The sequence below is a fragment of the Amblyomma americanum genome, chromosome 7 (assembly GCF_052857255.1).
Source record: "Amblyomma americanum isolate KBUSLIRL-KWMA chromosome 7, ASM5285725v1, whole genome shotgun sequence".
Taxonomy (NCBI): domain Eukaryota; kingdom Metazoa; phylum Arthropoda; class Arachnida; order Ixodida; family Ixodidae; genus Amblyomma; species Amblyomma americanum.
In genome coordinates, this window is record NC_135503.1 from 45,320,628 (window position 1) to 45,334,084 (window position 13,457).

Here is a 13,457-nt window from a genome sequence, read left to right on the forward strand (position 1 = left end):
CGTAACGAAAGAAATCACACCCTTTGCATTAGCCTGAAGCAGACACAGGGAAACGCCATGACGAAAACCTCGAACAGCACTCTCCGGGTGATGGAATTTCATGTGAGCCAACACTCTCATGCATATTTTACTAGTCCTCGCCGACGTCCTTGTATTCTGCGTAATGGTAGGTTAGTGACGGCATACCCGGGTAGAATTATTGGCACGCTTCCAGGAAACGTATATTTTTTAATGACAAAAAGGAAAAGCACATGACGAAGGAGAGAACAACGACCCAGGCGCTGTTCGTTCTTGTCATGTTGCACCAACTAGCTCGCAAGAGCACCTTCGTGGTGGTCGCGATAAACTTTAATAAATATTGAGCCATATCTTAAACTATTCTTGGGTTGGCTCTTGGTCGCGTGAAGTGGCCGGAAGTCGGTGACGCCCGGCGACTTCCAAAGCCCAGCCCCCCAGCTGCTTTTGGACAGCTGTGTCGGAGCTGGACACCACGACCTCCCATCGCTCGAGGTCAGTGAGTTGCCACTCTGATGGCGGCTGGAACTCAGAGCATATGTATAGTATGTGATGGAAATCAGCTCTTGGGGCTCCGCATAGGGTGCGTTCTGGAGAGAACAGCCCTGGGTGCATTAGTGCTAAAAGGGTGGGGGAAAGAAAAGTGCGAGATTGTAGCTGGCGCCACGTCACCTGCTCTAATTTAGTGAGTGATTTGTGAGGCGGAGGATAGTGGAGTCGTTGCTCTCTGTAGTGGAGTGAGATTTCGTGGTATGTGATCAATCGGACACAGGCGCTCCCTGGCTCGGCGGCTTGCCCTGCTCGGTTCACGTACGCTCGACCGGTGTCATGGGCGGCTTCGTTGGCCCGCATGCGCGGGGACCCAAATGAATAGAATGGGCCTAGTGGGGGGCTGAGAGGAGTTGAGAATTTTATGGGCGACGGCATGCGTCCGCCCTTTTGAAAAGTTTCTGATCGCGGTTTTTGAGTCCCTAATTACGAGTGTGGCAGTGGTGGAGGAGATCGCAAGGGCAGTTGCAGCTTCTTCGGCTTGTAGCGAGGTGTGCGCTAGGACCGATGCAGCTGCTAGAGGTGAAAGATTGTGGCCGATTGCGGAAATGGCAAAGTCCGGCTGAGTGGTGTATGCCGTGGCATCTACGTAGACAGCCTCCGTGTGTTGGTTATAACGTTTGTGTAGTGGCTGGGCTCTTGCTGCGCGTCGAGCTTGGTGGTGGACTGGGTGCATGTTTTTTGGGAGTGGATGTACTGTTAGAAGCTTTTGGGTGGCCCCGGGGGTGGGGTATGTAGGCCGGAGATTGTTGGTAGGGATAAGACCTATGTTCTTAATGATGCTGCGGCCTGTAGGGGTGGAGGAGAGACGTTCAGGTTGTGCCGTCCGGTGAGCTTCTGTAAGCTCGGCTAGTGTGTTATATATGCCCATGAGAAAGAGCCGTGCGTTGGAGGTGTGTCGAGGGAGGTTGAGTGCGGTCTTGTATGCCTGGCGAATCATGGCGTTGATTTTCTCTTCTTCTGCTCTCGTGAGGAAAGATATGGGAGAGAGTATACTATGCGGCTGACGACGAATGCTTGAACTAGGCGACGGAGGTCGTGTTCTCTCATGCCCCTGTGTCGGTTGGCAATTCGTCGTATGAGCCGCATGGTCTGATGGACGTTGTTTTTGAGTTTGGCTATCGTGGCGGTGTTTTTGCCGTTGCTCTGGAGTAGGATGCCTAGGATTCTGACCTTTTCCACTTCTGGGATGGGGGTGCCGTCCAAATTGAGTTTTATTGGAGGCGGGGGGCCTAGGTCCGTCCTACATCTAGGTGGTCGAAGAATAAGTAACTCGGATTGGTAGGGGAGCAGGCCAGGCCGACGGTTGCAGCATGCGCTGCCGCCAGGTCTGCACCGGCCTGCAATGTTTCTTCTATGGCTCTGGCATTTCCTGTGGTTGTCCACAGTGTAATGTCGTCGGCATAGAAGGTGTGCGAGAGATTAGGTACTGCGTTTAACGCCTTGGCTATGGGAATGAGTGTTATATTGAAGAGCAGCGGCGAGAGGACTGACCTTTGCGGGGTGCCTCTGCTGCCGAGTGCGAAGGTTGGGGAGGAGAGAGACCCGAAGCAGATTTCTGCTTTGCGGTGTCTTAGGAAAGCTGAAATGTATTTGAAGGTGCGCGGGCCGGTTCCTAGTGCCGAGAGCGCTTCTAGGCTGGCGGAGTGGTTGACGTTGTCAAAGGCTTTGGTTAGGTCCAAAGCTAGTATAGCTCGCGTGTGTTTTGCATTTCGGGGGGGGGGGGGGGGGGAGACCTCTTCCGAAATCTGAAGTATAACGTCCTGTGTGGACAGATGACTGCGGAAGCCAATCATCGTGTGGGGGAGTAGGTCGCGATCGTCGATATGGTTGCGTAGGCGTTCCAGGACCACATGTTCGAACAGTTTGCCTAGACAGGATGTGAGGGAGATTGGGCGTAGGTTTTTTAGATCTAGAGGTCTGCCTGGTTTCGGAATAAAGGTTATGCGGGCGTGCGTCCATTGGGCTGGTAGCACTCCATCTTGCCAGCAGCTGATGAATAGGTCTGTTATAGCCTGTATGGAGCGCTCGTCCAGATTCCTTAGCATCTTGTTGATTTTGTCTGCCCCCGGGGCCGAAGTGGTGCGTAGTTTCTGCATGGCGGTTTTACCTTCCCATGTAGAAGTGTCCTCATCTAGTGTAGGATTGGGGCCGCCGGTGTAAGTAGGGAGCGCGGTATGTGGAGTTGTGGTAAGATATTGTGCTTTAAGAGCGGTTAACAAAACGTCATCCTGTAGATGGAGCTTGTGCAGAATGCTGTTGACGTTTTTCCTTTGCATTGCTTTCGTGCCCCCTGGTTCGAGCACGCAACGAAGCAATATCCACGTGTCTTTGAGGCCGAGGCTGCCGCTCATACTATCGCACAACTGGCCCTATTGCTGGTGTGCCAGTTGGCTTGCATCTGCTTCAATCTCCTTTACTAGCGCGGCTATGCACCGCTTGAGTGCCCTGTTGTGTTTGCGAGTGAGCCACCTTTTTTGAAGGCTGGCATGCGCTTCCCAAAGGTGTAGTACGCGTCTATCTGCCGTCTCTGCATCTGGGATGTCAGGGATTGTGGATGTGGCTCCAGCCACGTCCTTTGTGAGAATTTGCGTCCAGGTTTCCAGGTCTGTGATGGTGTCTGGGACGTCTCGTCGGATTTGACGGAACTTGTCCCAGTCCACTACCTCCAGGCGTCGTTTTCTAACCTGGGCTAAGGTTGTGAGGTTGAGATAGGTGCTGAGTATATAGTGATCACTACCGAACGAGTGCTGCGTGTTTGTCTAATGACTGTTGGGGAGGTGTTTTGAGAGGGTTAGGTCCGGGCAGGTGTGGTGTTGAATACTTGTTCCGATCATTTTGGGTTGGCCTATGTCGTTGAGCAGGGATAAGCGTTCGTTCTGGATGAAAGTCCAAACCGAGGTGCCTTTACGACAGTTTTTATGGTAGCCCCAACTGGTGTGGTTGGCGTTAAAGTCGCCAATTATCAGAAGGGGGTGGTCTGCACTGAGCGTGAGTGCCTTGCGCATTTTTGCAATGAGAGGTGCCGGAAGGCCTCTTGGTGGACTATATATGTTTAGTATGAAGAGGCTGCTGCTCTTGCGTGTGCGGGGTAAGAGTTCTACTAGGAGGCAGTCTATGTCATCAAGCTCTAAAGTGCGCTCAATTGCGCTAAAGTTACGGTGAACCAGTGTCGCTACTCGCGTTCGTGGCAGCACGCTGGTTGACTCAAGAACTGTGTAGTTTCGGAGCTTGACATTACAGAGAGCTTCTTGCAATGCTATAACGGTAGGTATCTCGTATGCTGAGATGTTTTGGAGGTGAAGTTGCAGGTTGTCGCGCTTCGTTAGTAAGCTCCTGCAATTCCACTGCCACCCTCGAATGCATCTATGTTGTGCAGCAATGTTGGGGGCGGCTTACGGGTCTATGAGATTTGGGCCGTTTGGTTGTGTGATGAATTGTACTCCTTGTATGTGGGGCTGAATTTGAGCCATAGAGGCTCCATGTGCGCCTTGACGTCGCTCGAGGGCAGACATCCGGCGTGCAATGTTTGCCATCCATGCTGCAGTATCAGTGCGTAGGGCGTTCATGTTTTGTTCGAGGCTTTGAATTATCGAGGTTAGCTGAGTGAGCGCAGCGGTGTGTACCGAGTTGTGGAAGTCATTTTCAGCTCTCGCCTTGCGCTTAACTGGGGGGTTGCGTGTAGGTGACGCAGCGAGTGAGGAGGAGGTGGAGACAGGGGAAGGAGTGAGTTGCTTGGGTGTGATAGTTTGTACTGCCTTGGGGGGGGGGGGGGGGGACCGAATTCTTTGTAGGCTGTTCTCGCCTGAGTAGTAGCTGTAATTGTTTTGCGGAGCTCTGCAATTTCTAAACCTTGCTGTCGGAGTTGTACTCTGAGCTCTTGATTCTCTTTAGCGAGCGAGGGAGGTCCCGGCTTCCAGCTCACCTGTTTGTCCATAGGCTGGGCTTTTGGTCCCGGCAGTGGCGGGAAGGAGGCGGACCGGATCCTGAGCTGGCTTTTCCGTGAGACGGACGTGAAACCGGTTCTGGAGTTGGTCCGAAGCCGGCTGCGTGGTGACCGGGACTGCTGAGTCGTGCTCTCGGGGGATGAAGACCCGGCGGGATTGCCTGTGGTGGCTGTAGCATTTGTGTTGGATTTCGGGTTGCCAGTACGGTCGAACCGGACTTTGCATTTTTTGTACCCCGGGAACTGGGAGCCACCGCACAAGATTCGTTTGGAGTCGCACGTGGGAGTTGAAGTTGCCGGAGGGTGCCGCCGCATCTGTGACATTGGTTGCTGACAGCTCGCGGGCAGACGTCCGACCGGTGGCCCGGTCTCCAGCAGTTAAAGCAGGCCTCTACCTTGGCTTTGAAGGGGTGGCAGTTATAGACGGCTCCGTAGAAGTTGAGCTGCTTGGGAACCTCCTTGGTTTTGACGAAGGTGATCAGGATTGATTTAGTGTGGCCCAAAGGGCGCGCGTCTGCTATTGTGTAGGATCGGCTAGGGTTTAGTGCGACGAGGTCGTTGAATCTCTTCTTGGGTTTGGTTGTAGATTGCATGGTAGAGAATTCCGCGTACGGCATCTTCGGGCGCTGCGATGTAAGCCTTTACCGGGAATTTCTTGTCGTTGAGTTGGAGCGTCTGCAGCTGCACGTAGTTTTTGGCACGAACTTCGGCAGGTGTGCTGATTGTGAATGAGTTATTGTCCGTTACATTGTCTAAGATCCAATCCGCCGCCAGGTCGGAAAATTACTTTCAGATCCGTAGCCGGGAGTTTTGGTAGTGGAGCATGACGTTTAAGTTTTGGAGAAATAGTCTTGCCGTGATTGGCTGACGCCGACGTGGCCGGGTCGGCGGGTGGGTGAGTTTGGGAGACCTGCTTCAGAGCCGGATTCGAAGTGGCTAGGGTGGGGAAGACCACATTGCGGGCTTGGATTGCTGTCGACCAACGCGGGTCGTTAGCGAAATCTTCGGGGTTGACTTCGTCGCCTTCTACGCTGTAAACCATCATTGCTTAGGTCAATACGCAGGCGAGGTGAGTCTAGACGCGCCGGTGGCGGTAGGCCTAACCGGCGGCCGCAGCGGCGGGGCCCTTGTTGTGCGACGTACAACGCGACGCCTAGCGTTCCGCGCCTGGCTCGGAGCGGTAGAGTCCTTTTCGGACAAAAATGGTCGGAATTACAAGGAAAATGGTTGGAACGGGTGCCGAACACCTTCATTGACCGATTATGGGTGGTGTCAGTCCATTTCACGTCGAAAATCCGCCGTCTCGAGTGAAAAATCCACGGAGCCGAGGTGAGGTGCGCATTGTATTGCGGCCAAATATTCTATAAATGAACGCAGGATGTAACCAAGCCGCCGCGGTGGCTGAGTGGTTATGGCGCTCGACTGCTGGCCCGAAAGACGCCGGCTCGATCCCGGCCGCGGTGGTCGAATTTCGATGGAGGCGAAAATCTAGACGCCCGTGTGCTGTGCGATGTCAGCGCACGTTAAAGAACCCCAGATGGTCGAAATTTCCGTAGTTTTTCACTACGGCGTCCCTCATAGCCTGAGTCGCTTTGGGACGTTAAACGCACATAAACCAAACCAAACCAAGCAGGATGTAACCACCGCCGAGTACTAAGATCACAAAACTCTCTAACCATCACACATGCGTGAAAACAAAGAAAATAAGTAATCAAGAGCAGTAAAAATTATCCGATCCCAAGGGATGTCAAAAGTATCCGGGTTCATGATTGGGACACGCACTGTTAGATGGCTTAAGCATCATATATAACCCTCAAGACGGAGCTTAAGTGTCCACTTCAAAGTAAGAACACCTGCTTTTGCATGCCTACTCGGTTTAACTACTTTCAAATCACTTAATCACTACAATTTTATTTAAAAACTCCTCCCATCGGTAGTTGTGGAACGCTGGCAGCGTTAGCACCACTATGTTGCGATTTTAGCACAACTGCATGCATTGCGGCAGCGGTGTCAGCATCCTGACTCCCAAATGGAATGTACACAATTTTTCACATGCGCGACGAAAGAAACCGAACCCCTTGCCTTAGCCTGAAGCAGACACATGGAAACGTCATGACGAAAACCTCGAACAGCAGGCTCCGGGTGATAGAATTTCATGTGAGCCAACACTCTCATGCATATTTTACTAGTCCTCGCAAATGTTCTTCTATTATGCGTAATGATAGGTTAGTGACGGCATACCCGGGTAGAATTATTGGTACGCTTCCAGGAAACATATGTTTTTTAATGACAAAAAGGAAAAGCACATGACGAAGTAGAGAACAGCGACCCAGGTGCTGTTCCTTCCTGTCATGTTGCACCAACTGGCTCGCAAGAGCACCTTCGTGTATGCCTTTTGTTGGCAGGTTCAAGTTCCTCCATGTATGCCAAGAATTCGTGTGTTGCAAGGCGCTCTCCGCGCTGGTTCAAGGCAGGAATCACGAGCTGAGCACGTGACCTCATCGGCGTCATGGGTCAGTCTGTACTGTTATGCATCAATCAGGGGTTTTTATTCCTAGCGGTATGCATGCATAAAAAACCAGAGACGAACAATAAAATGTCATGTGCAGTAGTTTTTTCCTGAGTTGAGATATAAGCCTGACTACTAAAGCAGCATCTGAGTCAAGCTTACATCACCAGCTCCGCCGAAAGTGTTCTCAATATGGAAAAACGAGGTGAGTTGTACATTTCATTTTGGTACTCTAAAACTTCCATCCCGTCAGACTATCGTCTTTAGCACGGCGTTACTATGAACGTAATTAAGTGTTCTTTGTTAAGCCCTACTGGCATCGTTGCGCGTGCAGTATTCTTAAAGCCAAAATTATACAACACCATGAAACCAGAAGGGGTTTATTGTGATCAGCTGCCCCTTTCCCTTCTTCTTCCCTTCATCTCTTTGCATAGAAAAATCGAGACCTTGTGTTCGCTGTTTCCAACGGTTATTAACAATTTCCGAGTCCTTTGAATTAGTCGCTGATGTACCTCCGTAAGGCGTCTTCAATTCTGTCAGATCTTTGGAATGAAATTTACGTGCCGTTTATACTGCTGATAAAATAACAGGGAATTTTGTGTAGAAGCAATCCCAAATTAACACCAAGACAGAACTGTTAAAAGCTGTCGGCCATTATATCATTGACCACTGGATACTTAGTGCTGTTGTCTTTTTGCTTCTGGAAACAACAGCCTCGCAAAAGCATGGATTCGTGCTGCGTAGAAGACGACGATGAGCGGGCAGAGCAGTCGGACGGAGCAGATCGAACTCGATGAAAAAGACGCTCTGCAACGCACGGCGTAAGAGTGAGGCGCAGTTTAACAGAAGGTGTGTTCGGCTGCCACGATATCTTAGCAGAACAAAGAAAAAATTAAAAGCGACGATATCCTAGTAGTCTCGCGCAGCGGCCTTTGGAGCTGATTTGGTCGCGTCACGGTGGGCTCGACTCCCGGTCGTGGATATTGATCCGATTTCCTTTTCTTCCTCTTTTTCTATAATCTCGAGGTGCACATACAGGATAAGGCTTTCCTGGGCTCTGAACCTCGAGATTGGTGCTTTGGCGCTAATAATAGAAGTTAATGAAGTTGCAGTTACAAGTACAAAATGGCCAGCGTGGCGTGCGATGTCAATGCACGTTAATGGACACCAAGTGATCAGAATTAATCCGCTGCCTTTCACTACGACATGATTGATAGTTCCTTCGAGAAGCTAAAATTGACAATTTACAATTCACAATTTGAAAACGAAAAGTGCCAAAAGCGACAAGGGACCCCGAGCTGGCAGTTCAGCTATAAGAGAAGACCCTGATTGAGACGAGTTCTCAAGCCTTACATAAAAGCAGCCACGTCGAAAAACAGAAGCGGTCGAAGGAGGCGGCATGCAAAGGAACCGAGGGACCCGGCAGTTATTCGTTAAATGTTTGCGGCTACCACCATTTCCGAGAATGTGCTACGCACCTTTGCTACATTGCATGACATGCTTACACGTAGTCGACGACAACTACGCCAACATGGGGTCTATATTTTCGTTTCCCGAAGGTGGAATTCGCCCGTGGTCTGCGGTACAAGAAACTCGGATTCCCATGGGACGTTTCGTAGCAGTGCCGACAGGTGGCGTGTCGCTGAACTGATTTCTGCAAGGAGGATAGTGAAAGGTGGAAAGCATGCACACAGTCGCGTAGGCGAGCGGAGGGTAGCCGAGGGAAATAGTGCAGGGCAACGCTGAGCGCTGGATGTGCGCTGGGCGTTCGTGTAGCAAAATATCACCCGCCGAATGGATTGCGCCAGAGTCGGCGCTCCAGGCATACTCCGTGGTTTTAAATAAGCCGTAATATAATTGATCGTGGGCTCTCAATGAATTAGCTTTGAACGACGATTCGCACGAAGACCCGTTGTCAGTCCGTCGCCAACCGGCTTCCGACAAACCAGAGAACAATATTCACCATTCCAATGGTCTCGAGGAGACTCCGAATCCGCGGCGGCAGGCACACTTCAGCTTTCCTTGCGGCTGTTTTAGACCACTCAGCCATCGCCACAGCCTTTCGCCCCGCGTGTTAGACTGCCAGTACATTCTGTGCTTTGGATATCGTCGTCTTCATTGACTTTCATCCGTGCGCAAGCAGGTTCAAACGACAGAGTACGCGTGCACTTGCACGTGCAGCCCAAGTTTGAACTCGTGGCCGGTTTTGTCGCAAGGCTTCCAAAGGCACGAGTATGTGGGCAATGCGCAAGGAAGCGCCATGTAACGAGCACGGAGCAAGTCACATGGAACGGCGGGAGATTTAAAGTTTAATTTGTGTGACTGAACTCAGTTCAGCCCCATCTGTTCTCTCTGTGGGCACCATAAGGCAGACACACCCCACATCCTATACTCATGTCCTCAAGACAAGCCGTCGAACAGTCTGCAGCTCTCTACCCAATCGCAGTGGGAGGCCGCGCTGCTCAGCTCGGACCCGGAGGTTTGTCGGCAAGTGAACCCCAGGTAGACCAGATGGTAATATCATCAGCGTAGATAGTATAGCCGATGCCTTCAATAGCCTCGAGTGCTTTTGCTATGCCGATGATAGCTATATTGAAGAGTAGAGGAGATATGATAGAGCCTTGGGGAGTGCCTTTGTTGGGTGTCTCAACTCCGAGTCACGGAGCGGGCCGAAGAGGTCGCCGAGCGACATCGTCGGTCGGCCACCTGGCGTCCGGCCTAGATGAGGTGCCCACCGCTGGGAGGGGAACGTCACCCCAACCCGCGCCAAAGACCTTTTCTTTAATAAAGTTTACCTCCACCTCCTCCTCACTTCATCAACACAAAGCACATATCTCACCGATCACTCCTGCTGGCCGAGTTACCCGGCGGACTCACCCACTGAACATAGTTCCTTTCATCCCGCCCACCATAAATTGTTTTAACTTTTCTTTTTTTCCACACACTGTTGAACAGTGGAATAACTTCGATGGTTCTCTGCGTCCTTTCCAAACTAATAAATTTACGCAACAACTGCCTAACCATCTTACTTGACACTTTTGTATTCTGCCTACCATATTACCTGACATTGTTGTTGTCTGCTTTTTAACCCACCCCTGCTATGTCTTTAACAAGAGACGGCGTATGTGTAAATAAATAATAATAAATAAAATCGAAGCCCGAATATTAACGCATTTCCTTTCGCATCAATATTATTGCTTGCCTGTAAATTTTGTTTAGAATGACGTCTAAATTCTCTGAAAGGATATGTACAAACTGTTCTCGTAATTTGAGCGAAATGCGAAACAGCCACCAAAAGAAAGGCGAACTTTTTTTTTCAGGGATGTCCTAACTATAAGCAACTGGCAAGCGAAGCAGCTGTTGTCTTTGAGAACAGGGAAACTCTACCTGACCGATGAAGTCTCCTATTGTTATCACTGTTTCGTTTATTTTATCAATGTGAGTATTCTCTCTCGCGAGCAATTTACCTAGAATAAATTCCTTGAGAAATACGTTTTTGAGGCCAAATAAAGAGTACGCGAGTATAGCAGAAGGCGTTCGACTTTATCGAATGTAAGTGATATCTCAGTAACCATAACTTGCTCCTAAGACGCACCACATCTCCCACCTAACTTAGGAAATTTAAATTAATAATCCTGTTTGATCGACTTTTAATAATGCACGTATTTGCGCGAAGAACGCAGGGTATTACGCGTTGACCGGCATTTTTGTGTTTTGACTGTTTTTTTGTTTACTTTTTGACAGTGATTTTCCTGAGAAGTTTTAATGTCCCTGTCGCTTATTGTTCACCTCATGAATCTTCAATCCTTGCTTGGTTTATGGTTCTATGGGGTTTCACGTCCCAAAGCGACTCAGGCTATGAGGGACACCGCAGTGAAGGGCTCCGGAAATTTCGACCACCTGAGGTTCCTTACCGTGCACTGACTTCGCACAGTTCACGGGCCTCTAAAATTTCGCCTCCATCGAAATTTCACCGCCACGGCCGGGATCTAACCCGTGTCTTCTGGGTAAGCAGCCGAGCGCCATAACCGTGCACTGAGCTACCTCGGTGGTACAACTCGAGAGGTGTGCTCAAATTTTACGGCGACAGTACGATTGTAAGCAGGGCAAATACAGATTGCTGCACTTTATCTTCCTTTCAATTGAAATTCTGTGCTGGGACAAAATTTGTCAGTGTGCTTTGTTTTGTTTTAACGCGACAGCGTTAAGGAGCTCGTGTCGCAGAAAAGCCGGTGTCGTCGGCGTCTTTGGAAGTGAGCGAAAAATGGCACATCTCGGTGGACACCTGACCCGCGCCGTAAGTGAAGAAATTCTCCTTCCCTTACGGCGCGGTACGGGTGTCCAGCGAGAATTGTGAGACAGGCGTCATTTCCTTTCCTTAAAGCCAATTTTCATATCAATTTCCTTCCCTTACGGCGGCCTGGTGCGGGTATCCACCAAGATAGTTGAGTCAGGCGTCTTTTCCTTAAATTGTTCAACGGGCCACGCGTCGCGCCGAACGGGCGTTGGCTTTCCGTGGACTCATTGGCAGCGCTGCAACACGCGGTCACGTCTCACTCTTAAAAATGAAGCTTAAGCGTCCTCCAATTCTTTTTTCAGCGGTGACGTATTGCCTGGAAATGGACATTTCCACATTGTGCACGCTCGTCACAAGGTAAAGTTGCACTACGTTCAACGTGGCAAATGACGCTTACACAGAAAGTCCAACGTTACGCGCCATAATGTGCATTAATCACAATAAACAACAAATCATTAGGTATCGTTTCCTAAATTAATATGCTAGGTGCCAAGAGGTGATAAAAGGACATGATGCTAAGGGTCAAAAGACATCTGAATAAGGTTTCATAGTGGTTGCGAATTTTTATGCTGACGATAATTTTCAGTATTTATTTCTTTCCACGAACACATGAGTTTGACTTATCGAATAAATTTGAACGCTATGTGGAAAATGCATCATTTCTGCTAGCAGTTATCAAAGTGACAAATTGGAAAGTAAAAACAAATCTAGAGCAAAAAGTGCATTTTCTCTGTACTATATTGGTATGGAATGAAGCTTTGTCGCGCCCATCTTTACAAATGTAGCACACTACCGATGGCGACAAGATTCACTGTACGGAGCGCGACCTGTTGGCTCGCCTGAGAAGAAGACAGAACTGCATATTCACGAGACTTAGGGGACCTCCTTTGGATTAGCGCGAGAAAACAGTCGAAGAGGCAAGCCATGGACTCGTGCCCGCGTTGTCGCAGTGCGTTAAATTCCTGCAGACTGGAGGTGCCCTTTCCACACATTCAAGAACGGTGATAAGCGGAGTGATATATTCCTACAGCCAGATTTGTACCTCCATTCGTGCCGGCCTGCTCTTACAGCCTCACTTCGGACGACAGCATTTGCAGAAACATTAGAGAGGTGGAGATGGAAACGATACAATCAGCAACACGTTAATGGCATGCAGTCAGAAATTTATATTCGAAGAATAAGTTCTGATGCGTGTTCCTTTGTTTGTTCCTCGTGACTTTCCTTCGTAGGGATGACTGTCGTTATGTATTGCTCAAGTTGTATACAGATGTAAAGGAAATTTATTTCTCGAGTCGAAAAGAACCTACCTCCCTTAGCCATTCCACGTAATTGATATAGCGTTTATTTTTTCCATTTCAACGGCTGAGCTTCGCCTTTGCGCTGCCGATGCACGCCGACAATGCAGCTCTCCAGCAAACGGTGCACGAAACAGGAGGAAACAACACAACACTTCATTGTTCGGTGCCGTTATCTTCACCATGTCATGACAGCCTGCATGTCGCACACAGGTAACAGATCGACACAGAGTACAATGATAAATCTGTATAGACGCCAATGCACATGCGTTTCTAGTTAGCAATGCATGTATAAAAAATACGTTGAAGTAACACGGTGGTTTGGGCTAGTTGGTTGCTATTCATAATGCAACACAGAGTCTCGCAGCATGAATAAAACGCACACAGAAGACAAGGAACAAACAAGACAGCACAGTTCTGTCTTGTTTGTTCCTTGTCTTCTGTTGTGCGTTTTATTCATGCTGCGAAACTTGTCTGCATAAAAAAATAAAAGCCGCACAGGATGTGCGGACAGCTGCGAACTAAACGACATTCTCATGTATATTGAGAATCTTTGTGAACATTTAGTCGTTGTTCTAGAGTAATACTGCGTAACGTTCACTATAAAAGGAGCCCAATTTTTCATATACTGTGGTGTAATTTATGATTCCAGTTAGAAGTCAAGCTCAAGACTGGCGTAACACCTCCGGGAAGGTGAGTTTTTCCTACGACATATTTAAGCCTCATTTTTATTGTGCTCTAAAAGCACAGGCTTAATTAAACGGGCACTTTGCGCCATGTTGATGGCCGGGGCTTTCGTTGGCTGAACTAAAACTTGTATTCTTTGTTAAAAGCGCAGGTTACAGG

The 13,457-nt window shown here is 49.3% G+C and overlaps 1 long non-coding RNA gene across 1 annotated transcript; it reads left to right on the forward strand.

Annotated features, from left to right (window-relative positions):
• The first annotated feature begins 7,141 nt into the window (after positions 1-7,141).
• Positions 7,142-13,305, forward strand: LOC144097319 (uncharacterized). Its single transcript, XR_013306978.1, has 4 exons — positions 7,142-7,224; positions 10,340-10,457; positions 11,619-11,673; positions 13,264-13,305. It is a non-coding gene; the product is annotated as an uncharacterized LOC144097319 (long non-coding RNA).
• The last annotated feature ends 152 nt before the right edge of the window (positions 13,306-13,457 follow it).